Genomic DNA, 9,172 nt, shown 5'->3' with positions numbered 1-9,172 from the left:
CACCTGATTGTTGTTGTATTCCGTTTGTTACTTTTGTATTTTTCAAAACATCACACATAGGCCTACCACTGTCGTCAAATATTGTTTGTGAATTTCCCAATACATTCGTTTTAGAATTTTCTTTGTTGTATTCTCTGTAAGTATTTGTATTCATATTCCATTCCATTTTGTTATTATTTCGTCTTTCATAGAAATCTTTTACACCTTTGCCAATATATTTTACACCTGGTTCTAAACTTATACCATTTATAACGGGCTTTCTCCTTTTCTTATTTCCTCTATTTTTACATCTTTTTTTTTTGTTGTCGGTTCTTTTCTTTGATCTTACTCTCATCCAATCACTACCAAGTAAATCTTCACTTCCTGTTTGTTGACATTTTAATGTGGCATTATTACAACGTTTTTCTTTATTTTTCGTTAATTCTGGAAAGTCTGCAGTGACAGATTCATCAGGTTCTAGAATCGTATATCTATTGAAATGACAGGGAATACCTATTTCACCCAACATGTTATTAACAAAATTACTATTCCCACACATTGAACAAATCCAAATTACCCTGGAATTACATAGTTTGTCTTCAAAAACATCTCTTACACATTTCACATGAAAATATTGACTACAACAGTCACATGTTATGCAATTGTCGTCTACTTTCACTTCAATATTACAGAAATCGCATGTATCATCAAACTCTGAAGTGACCTCTGTACCATAAGATAATATGTTTATGATATCATCAATTATTCCTTTAAATTCAGTTGTATCTTTCATAAATTCACAATTGACATTACCTGTATCATCATTTCTGTCGTCTTTGACATTCTCAGTTGAACAGCATTCATCAAGTAGGTCCAAGATGTCATTAACAACTATTTTAAATTCTGCTGTCTTATCCATAACTCCATTATTAACATTACCAGTTGTATTGACAAAAATCTGCTTTTTACTTGTAACTTCTTTATTCACATTCTTACACAAATAAATTATCATTGTAAAGATAATCAACAAAAAGATACCAACTAATGTTATGAATTCCATATCCATTATTCAAAATTTGTATAAGAAACAAACCTACAAATTTCTTCAAATTAATAAACTTTGTATTCTGCAATTCCAATGAATATTACAATTAAGTTCTTTTTATCAATTCAAGAAATCCTTGCTAAAACAAAATAAATTATTAAAATTCCAAAAACACTTCAATTATATATTGTCTTTTGTTTCTATGATTTTTAATTTTTGTCCTAATTTTTTTTCTTTTAATATATTTTTTTTTTGTCTGCTTTTTTTTCAATAGTTCAATTATACAATTTCACTGAATAAAAAAATTAGCTTCTGCTTAATATTGGCTTAATGAAATACTATTTAATATTATTATAAATATTATTTTAAACTTCTCTTTAATACTTGGTTGTGCTAAATAGTTTCAGATTCTAATTTTTATTCTTTTTACAATTCTACTTAATAACAGATTCAAATAAAAGTGATCTTTAAATCTTCTTTAATTAATTCTTTTGTAATAAACTCTGTTTAATATTTATTTCTTTATAATAAGCTTCTGTTTTATTCTTCAAACTTTTGTTTGTATAATCAAACTTTAACTTTACACTTTTGCTTTTGCAAAAATGGTTTTGTAATAAACTTTTGTTTATTAGTTGTTTCCTTGTGATTAACTTCTGTTATCTTCAAGGTTTTACACTTTTGCTTTTGCAAAAATGGTTTTGTAATAAACTTTTGTTTATTAGTTGTTTCCTTGTGATTAACTTCTGTTATCTTCAAGGTTTGACACTTTTGCTTTTGCAAAAATGGTTTTGTAATAAACTTTTGTTTATTAGTTGTTTCCTTGTGATTAACTTTTGTTATCTTCAAGGTTTTACACTTTTGCTTTTGCAAAAATGGTTTGTAATAAACTTTTGTTTATTAGTTTTTCCTTGTGATAAACTTCTGTTTACTTCAAGGTTTTACTGAATGTTTCAAAGATACTTTTAAAAAATGTTTAAAAAGAAATTGTGCATAAATATTAAAATTCGGTAACCCCTCGTAGAAACTCTCTTTGGAGAGTGGATCTTTTTCTAAAGACCCGGATCTCTTCTGAGATCCAGTGGGTTTATATAAGACAGTCACCTACAATAAAAGAAAAAAAAAAGAGTTAGTTATTAATTTTAAGATACACTGTACAGTACTAAGAATTACAGTCAAACAATTATAAATTGAATCAGTAGATAAATCAGTGTTTTTACAAATACCTAAATAATAATATACACATCCCCCCTGTGGAATGTAACATGATCTATTGGGCCTAGCAAAACAAATTAGGACCAACTCATTACTAAATTCAGGATAGACCCATTTTATAAAATTGCAAATTTATGTCTGGAGAAACTGACCACCACATTTATGTTAAAAAGGATGATTGTCCCAAATTTTGAAGTAAATTGTGATAATATATTTGTGACTTTGGTTTATACAATATAAATAAATCACTATAGAAGATATTTTGACCTAAAAATATGTCAAAACTTCATTACATGGAATGTGTCGGAAACAAATTCTTTCATAACAATTTCACCTTCAAAATTAATCTGAAAATAGGTTTAATTATTCAATGTTCTAATAAAATAGAATTTTATACACAAAAATATTTGGTCACTCAGTATAGTAAATTTAAAAACAACACATGTTTATCAATTATTGGAGGGCATAAAGTAAGGAAAATATGTTTTTTCCGTTTTACAGATAATTTTCTAATACTCACAGCTGTAACTGGCACTGTATATTTTCTGTACAACTACAATCTAAAAAATAAAAGGAAAATCATTAATAATGGCAATAAACAACATTAACACTTTTTCAAAATCAACATGCTTCTTAATCAATGTCTGAAAAATTAAGAAATTTTCTCAAAATGAATTTGGGTATTAGACAGCTGGTTAGGGCCTACATGTTGTCTCAATGCTAATTTCATTTAATATTTTATTCACAAACCATAAAATCTGAATTATGTAAATGTTTCATAATAGAACATGCCTACAAAATAACAGGCAACGGTTCACAAAGTAAAGAAAATATGTTTTATCCGTTTGACAGATAATCTACTAATACTCACAGCTGTAGCTGACACTGTATATGTTCTACAATCTAAAAAAAAAAACAAGGAAAAACATTAATAATTGGCAATAAACAACATTAACACTTTTTCCAAATCAACATGCTTCTTAATCAATGTCTGAAAAATTAAGAAATTCCTCAAAATGACTTTGGGTATGAGACAGCTGGTTAGGCCAACATGTTGTCTTAATGCTAATTTCATTTAATATTTTATTCACAAACCATAAAATCTGAATGATGTAAATGTTACATAATAGAAAATGCCTACAAAATAACAGGCAACGGTTCACAAAGTAAAGAAAATATGTTTTCTCCGTTTAACAGATAATCTACTAATACTCACAGCTGTAGCTAACACTGTATATTTTCTACAATCTAAAAAAACAAAACAAGGAAAAACATCAATAATTGGCAATAAACAACATTAACACTTTTTCCAAATCAACATGCTTCTTAATCGAGGTCTGAAAAATTAAGAAATTTCCTTAAAATGACTTTAGGTATGGGACGGCTGGTTAGGGCCTACATGTTGTCTCAATGCTAGTTTCATTTAATATTTTATTCACAAACCATAAAATCTGAATGATGTAAATGTTACATAATAGAAAATGCCTACAAAATAACAGGCAACTGTTCACAAAGTAAGGAAAATATGTTTTCTCCGTTTAACAGATAATCTACTAATACTCACAGCTGTAGCTAACACTGTATATTTTCTACAATCTAAAAACAACAAGGAAAAACATTTATAATGGCAAAAAAACAACATTAACCCTTTTGTTAAATCAACATGCTTCTTAATCAATGTCTGAAAAATTAAGAAATTTCCTCAAAATAACTTTGGGTATGGGCCGGCTGATTGGGGTCTACATGTTGTCTCAAAACTACTTTCATTTAATATCTTATTCAAAAACCATAAAATCTGAATTATGTAAATGTTTCATAATATAAAATGCCTACAAAATAACAGGCAACAGTTCACAAAGTAAAGAAAATATGTTTTCTCCGTTTAACAGATAATCTACTAATACTCACAGCTGTAGCTGACACTGTATATTTTCTACAATCTAAAAAAACAAAACAAGAAAAAACATCAATAATTGGCAATAAACAACATTAACACTTTTTCCAAATCAACATGCTTCTTAATCGAGGTCTGAAAAATTAAGAAATTTCCTTAAAATGACTTTAGGTATGGGACGGCTGGTTAGGGTCTACATGTTGTCTCAATACTACTTTCATTTAATATCGTATTCACAAACCATAAAATCTAAATTATTTAAATGTTTCATAATATAAAATGCCTACAAAATAACAGGCAACAGTTCACAAAGTAAGGAAAATATGTTTTCTCCGTTTAACAGATAATCTACTAATACTCACAGCTGTAGCTGAAACTGTTAATTTTCTACAATCTAAAAAAAAACAAGGAAAAACATTAATAATGGCAATAAACAACATTAACACTTTTTCCAAATCAACATGCTTCTTAATCAATGTCTGAAAAATTAGGAAATTTCCTCAAAATGACTTTGGGTATGAGACAGCTGGTTACGGCCTACATGTTGTCTCAATGCTAATTTCATTTAATTGTTTGATCACAAACAATAAAATCTGCATTACGTAAATGTTTCATAATAGAAAATGTCTACAAAATAACAGGCAACAGTTTACAAAGTAAGGAAAATATGTTTTCTCCGTTTAACAGATAATCTACTGATACTCACAGCTATAGCTGAAACTGTATATTTTCTACAATCTAAAAAAAAAACAAGGAAAAACATTAATAATTGGCAATAAACAACATTAACACTTTTTCCAAATCAACATGCTTCTTAATCGAGGTCTGAAAAATTTAGAAATTCCTCAAAATGACTTTGGGTATGAGACAGCTGGTTAGGGCCTACATGTTTTCTCAATGCTAATTTCATTTAATATTTTATTCACAAACCATAAAATCTGAATGCTGTAAATGTTTCATAATAGAAAATGCCTACAAAATAACAGGCAACTGTTCACAAAGTAAGGAAAATATGTTTTCTCTGTTTAACAGATAATCTACTGATACTCACAGCTATAGCTAACACTGTATATTTTCTATAATCTAAGAACAACAAGAAAAAACATTGATAATGGCAATAAACAACATTAACCCTTTTGCTAAATCAACATGCTTCTTAATCAATGTCTGAAAAATTAAGAAATTTTCTCAAAATAACTTTGGGTATGGGCCGGCTGATTGGGGTCTACATGTTGTCTCAATACTAATTTCATTTAATATCTTATTCACAAACCATAAAATCTGAATTATGTAAATGTTTCATAATATAAAATGCCTACAAAATAACAGGCAACAGTTCACAAAGTAAGGAAAATATGTTTTCTCCGTTTAACAGATAATCTACTAATACTCACAGCTGTAGCTGAAACTGTTAATTTTCTACAATCTAAAAAAAACAAGGAAAAACATTGATAATGGCAATAAACAACATTAACACTTTTTCCAAATCAACATGCTTCTTAATCGAGGTCTGAAAAATTAAGAAATTCCTCAAAATGACTTTGGGTATGAGACAGCTGGTTACGGCCTACATGTTGTCTCAATGCTAATTTCATTTAATTGTTTGATCACAAACAATAAAATCTGCATTACGTAAATGTTTCATAATAGAAAATGTCTACAAAATAACAGGCAACAGTTTACAAAGTAAGGAAAATATGTTTTCTCCGTTTAACAGATAATCTACTGATACTCACAGCTATAGCTGAAACTGTATATTTTCTACAATCTAAAAAAAAACAAGGAAAAACATTGATAATGGCAATAAACAACATTAACACTTTTTCCAAATCAACAAGCTTCTTAATTAATGTCTGAAAAATTAAGAAATTTCTTCAAAATGACTTTGGGTATGGGTCGGCTAATTTGGGGCCTACATGTTGTCTCAATGCTAATTTCATTTAAATTTTATTCACAAACCATAAAATCTGAATGATGTAAATGTTTCATAATAGAAAATGCCTACAAAATAACAGGCAACAGTTCACAAAGTAAGGAAAATATGTTTTCTCTGTTTAGCAGATAATCTACTAATACTCACAGCTGTAGCTGACACTGTATATTTTCTACAATCTAAAAAAAAAACAAGGAAAAACATTAATAATTGGCAATAAACAACATTAACACTTTTTCCAAATCAACATGCTTCTTAATCGAGGTCTGAAAAATTTAGAAATTCCTCAAAATGACTTTGGGTATGAGACAGCTGGTTAGGGCCTACATGTTTTCTCAATGCTAATTTCATTTAATATTTTATTCACAAACCATAAAATCTGAATGCTGTAAATGTTTCATAATAGAAAATGCCTACAAAATAACAGGCAACTGTTCACAAAGTAAGGAAAATATGTTTTCTCTGTTTAACAGATAATCTACTGATACTCACAGCTATAGCTAACACTGTATATTTTCTATAATCTAAGAACAACAAGAAAAAACATTGATAATGGCAATAAACAACATTAACCCTTTTGCTAAATCAACATGCTTCTTAATCAATGTCTGAAAAATTAAGAAATTTTCTCAAAATAACTTTGGGTATGGGCCGGCTGATTGGGGTCTACATGTTGTCTCAATACTAATTTCATTTAATATCTTATTCACAAACCAAAAAATCTGAATTATGTAAATGTTTCATAATATAAAATGCCTACAAAATAACAGGCAACAGTTCACAAAGTAAGGAAAATATGTTTTCTCCGTTTAACAGATAATCTACTAATACTCACAGCTGTAGCTGAAACTGTTAATTTTCTACAATCTAAAAAAAACAAGGAAAAACATTGATAATGGCAATAAACAACATTAACACTTTTTCCAAATCAACATGCTTCTTAATCGAGGTCTGAAAAATTAAGAAATTCCTCAAAATGACTTTGGGTATGAGACAGCTGGTTACGGCCTACATGTTGTCTCAATGCTAATTTCATTTATTATTTTATTCACAAACCATAAAATCTGAATGCTGTAAATGTTTCATAATAAAAAATGCCTACAAAATAACAGGCAACTGTTCACAAAGTAAGGAAAATATGTTTTCTCCATTTAACAGATAATCTACTACTCACAGCTGTAGCTAACACTGTATATTTTCTACAATCTAAAAACAACAAGGAAAACATTGATAATGGCAATAAACAACATTAACCCTTTTTCCAAATCAACATGCTTCTTAATTAATGTCTGAAAAATTAGGAAATTTCCTCAAAATGACTTTGGGTATGGGCCGGCTGATTAGGGCAAGCAACAGTTCACAAAATAAGGAAAATATGTTTTCTCCATTTAACAGATAATCTACTAATACTCACAGCTGTAGCTGAAACAGTTAATTTTCTACAATCTAAAAAAAACAAGGAAAAACATTGATAATGGCGATAAACAACATTAACACTTTTTCCAAATCAACAAGCTTCTTAATCAATGTCTGAAAAATTAAGAAATTTCCTCAAAATAACTTATTTTATTCACAAACAATAAAATCTGAATTATGTAAATGTTTCATAATAGAAAATGCCTACAAAATAACAGGCAACAGTTCACTCCCAATCATGAAACCATTAATCATCTCTACAAACTATTTATTTAATATACACTACTTACAATATTCTAGAGATACTAAAGTAGAAACAATTGTGTATCTCTTCCAACAGCTACAAGACAAAAATATATTATTATTATAAATATCAATACAAATTGTGATCAAAACATCCACAATATTTGTAACAATGACAGGTGCGAAAGGGAACTGCGCTGACCTACGTCACTACTACTAGGACTACTGGAGTAAGCCTAGACAACATGCTATTGTAAGAAGAACGAGTCATTGTTTCTTCTCTTTAAGAATTTATACAACTAAAAATTAAGCTAGAGTTAATATAATATAAGCCAGGTGCAAAAGGGAACTAGCGCCGTTTAGTCCTACTAAAAACAGCAAGTATTCTTGTACAGGCTAGGCCTAGGTACACTATGAATGTAGCAGACATATTTGTTCGTATTTACCGGGACCGTATTTAACATACACATGGCCATACACGATTGTCGTGCTGCTACGAAAGCCATCGGGCTGAAAAACGTCACGACGTTTGCCGGCCGTCTCTGAAAGTCTGACATCCTTCCCTATATCTATAGTAGGCTAGGGTATCGTTAGTAAGTAGCAATTACAAAACAACTACAAATCAAACAATCCACATAATTTCTTACCTATTTCTTATAGTATATCAATTCTCAACAAACTTGAGTTTGTTATTTATTTATTTAATCGTTGAAGTTCGACGATATAAAATGGTATTTGTAACAATTATCAGAGAGCGACTCTTAAAAACCAACATGGAGTTTACCAACGACATACCACAACACAACACGTTGTCGAATTTTCTCGAAATTCGGTTCACCTACAGTATGGCATGCAATCCTCGCCAAAATTACCAATATTTAACGAATAACGAAAATTAGTTTTCACGTCAGACCTATTATATGTATTCTACGTGTATATTATTAGACGTTGCGTTTTCGCGGATAACCTAACTCGTCCGTAGTGACGAGTTCAAATCTAGTTTTTTTTTTTTTTCTTTTTCTTTTTCTTTGTTCTTCTTTCTTTCCACGAATTTTGTTGGTCGCATATCTCTAATTCTGGCAAATATAACATTGTATAACTTTGTCATAAGATTGACCTGTAGCTGTAGATGTGCAGCCAAGCTTTTGGACAATTTCGGAGTTGCGCAGCGTAAGTTACGCGTGATTTTATGAATTTCAATGATTGATCATAGATTAAAAACTAAAATTCATTTTGTATTGAAACTTGGTGAACATTTAAGTCATATAATGCGCAAACTTTCTATGGATTAAAAATGGCATGTTTTATAAAAAGTTACGCGCGCACGCGCGTTTAAAATTTCAAAATGCGAAAAATCAATATCTAATCAACTTTCTACGCGTTTCATGTCATTTTGAGCATTTCAAAAATTCCCAAGCGTGCGCAATTTTTTTACGCGCACGTGCGCACG

General features: G+C 29.4%; 3 long non-coding RNA genes across 3 annotated transcripts; all 3 read right to left on the bottom strand.

The window, feature by feature from the left end:
* Window positions 1-1,226: 1,226 nt before the first annotated feature.
* LOC140063487 (uncharacterized) lies at window positions 1,227-3,826 on the bottom strand. Its single transcript, XR_011847622.1, has 5 exons — window positions 3,801-3,826; window positions 3,453-3,484; window positions 3,108-3,139; window positions 2,757-2,796; window positions 1,227-2,125 (listed from the first exon to the last, which is right to left on the bottom strand). It is a non-coding gene; the product is annotated as an uncharacterized lncRNA (long non-coding RNA).
* A 318-nt stretch (window positions 3,827-4,144) lies between these two features.
* On the bottom strand, window positions 4,145-5,350 carry LOC140063490 (uncharacterized). Its single transcript, XR_011847625.1, has 4 exons — window positions 5,182-5,350; window positions 4,837-4,868; window positions 4,493-4,524; window positions 4,145-4,176 (listed from the first exon to the last, which is right to left on the bottom strand). It is a non-coding gene; the product is annotated as an uncharacterized lncRNA (long non-coding RNA).
* A 174-nt stretch (window positions 5,351-5,524) lies between these two features.
* On the bottom strand, window positions 5,525-8,679 carry LOC140063486 (uncharacterized). Its single transcript, XR_011847621.1, has 7 exons — window positions 8,370-8,679; window positions 7,770-7,819; window positions 6,899-7,509; window positions 6,556-6,587; window positions 6,211-6,242; window positions 5,867-5,898; window positions 5,525-5,556 (listed from the first exon to the last, which is right to left on the bottom strand). It is a non-coding gene; the product is annotated as an uncharacterized lncRNA (long non-coding RNA).
* Between the last annotated feature and the right edge of the window lie 493 nt (window positions 8,680-9,172).

This window comes from Antedon mediterranea, chromosome 1 (assembly GCF_964355755.1).
Source record: "Antedon mediterranea chromosome 1, ecAntMedi1.1, whole genome shotgun sequence".
Taxonomy (NCBI): Eukaryota; Metazoa; Echinodermata; class Crinoidea; order Comatulida; family Antedonidae; genus Antedon; species Antedon mediterranea.
Note: the sequence above shows the minus strand (reverse complement) of the source record. Positions and strands in the feature narration are given on the sequence as shown.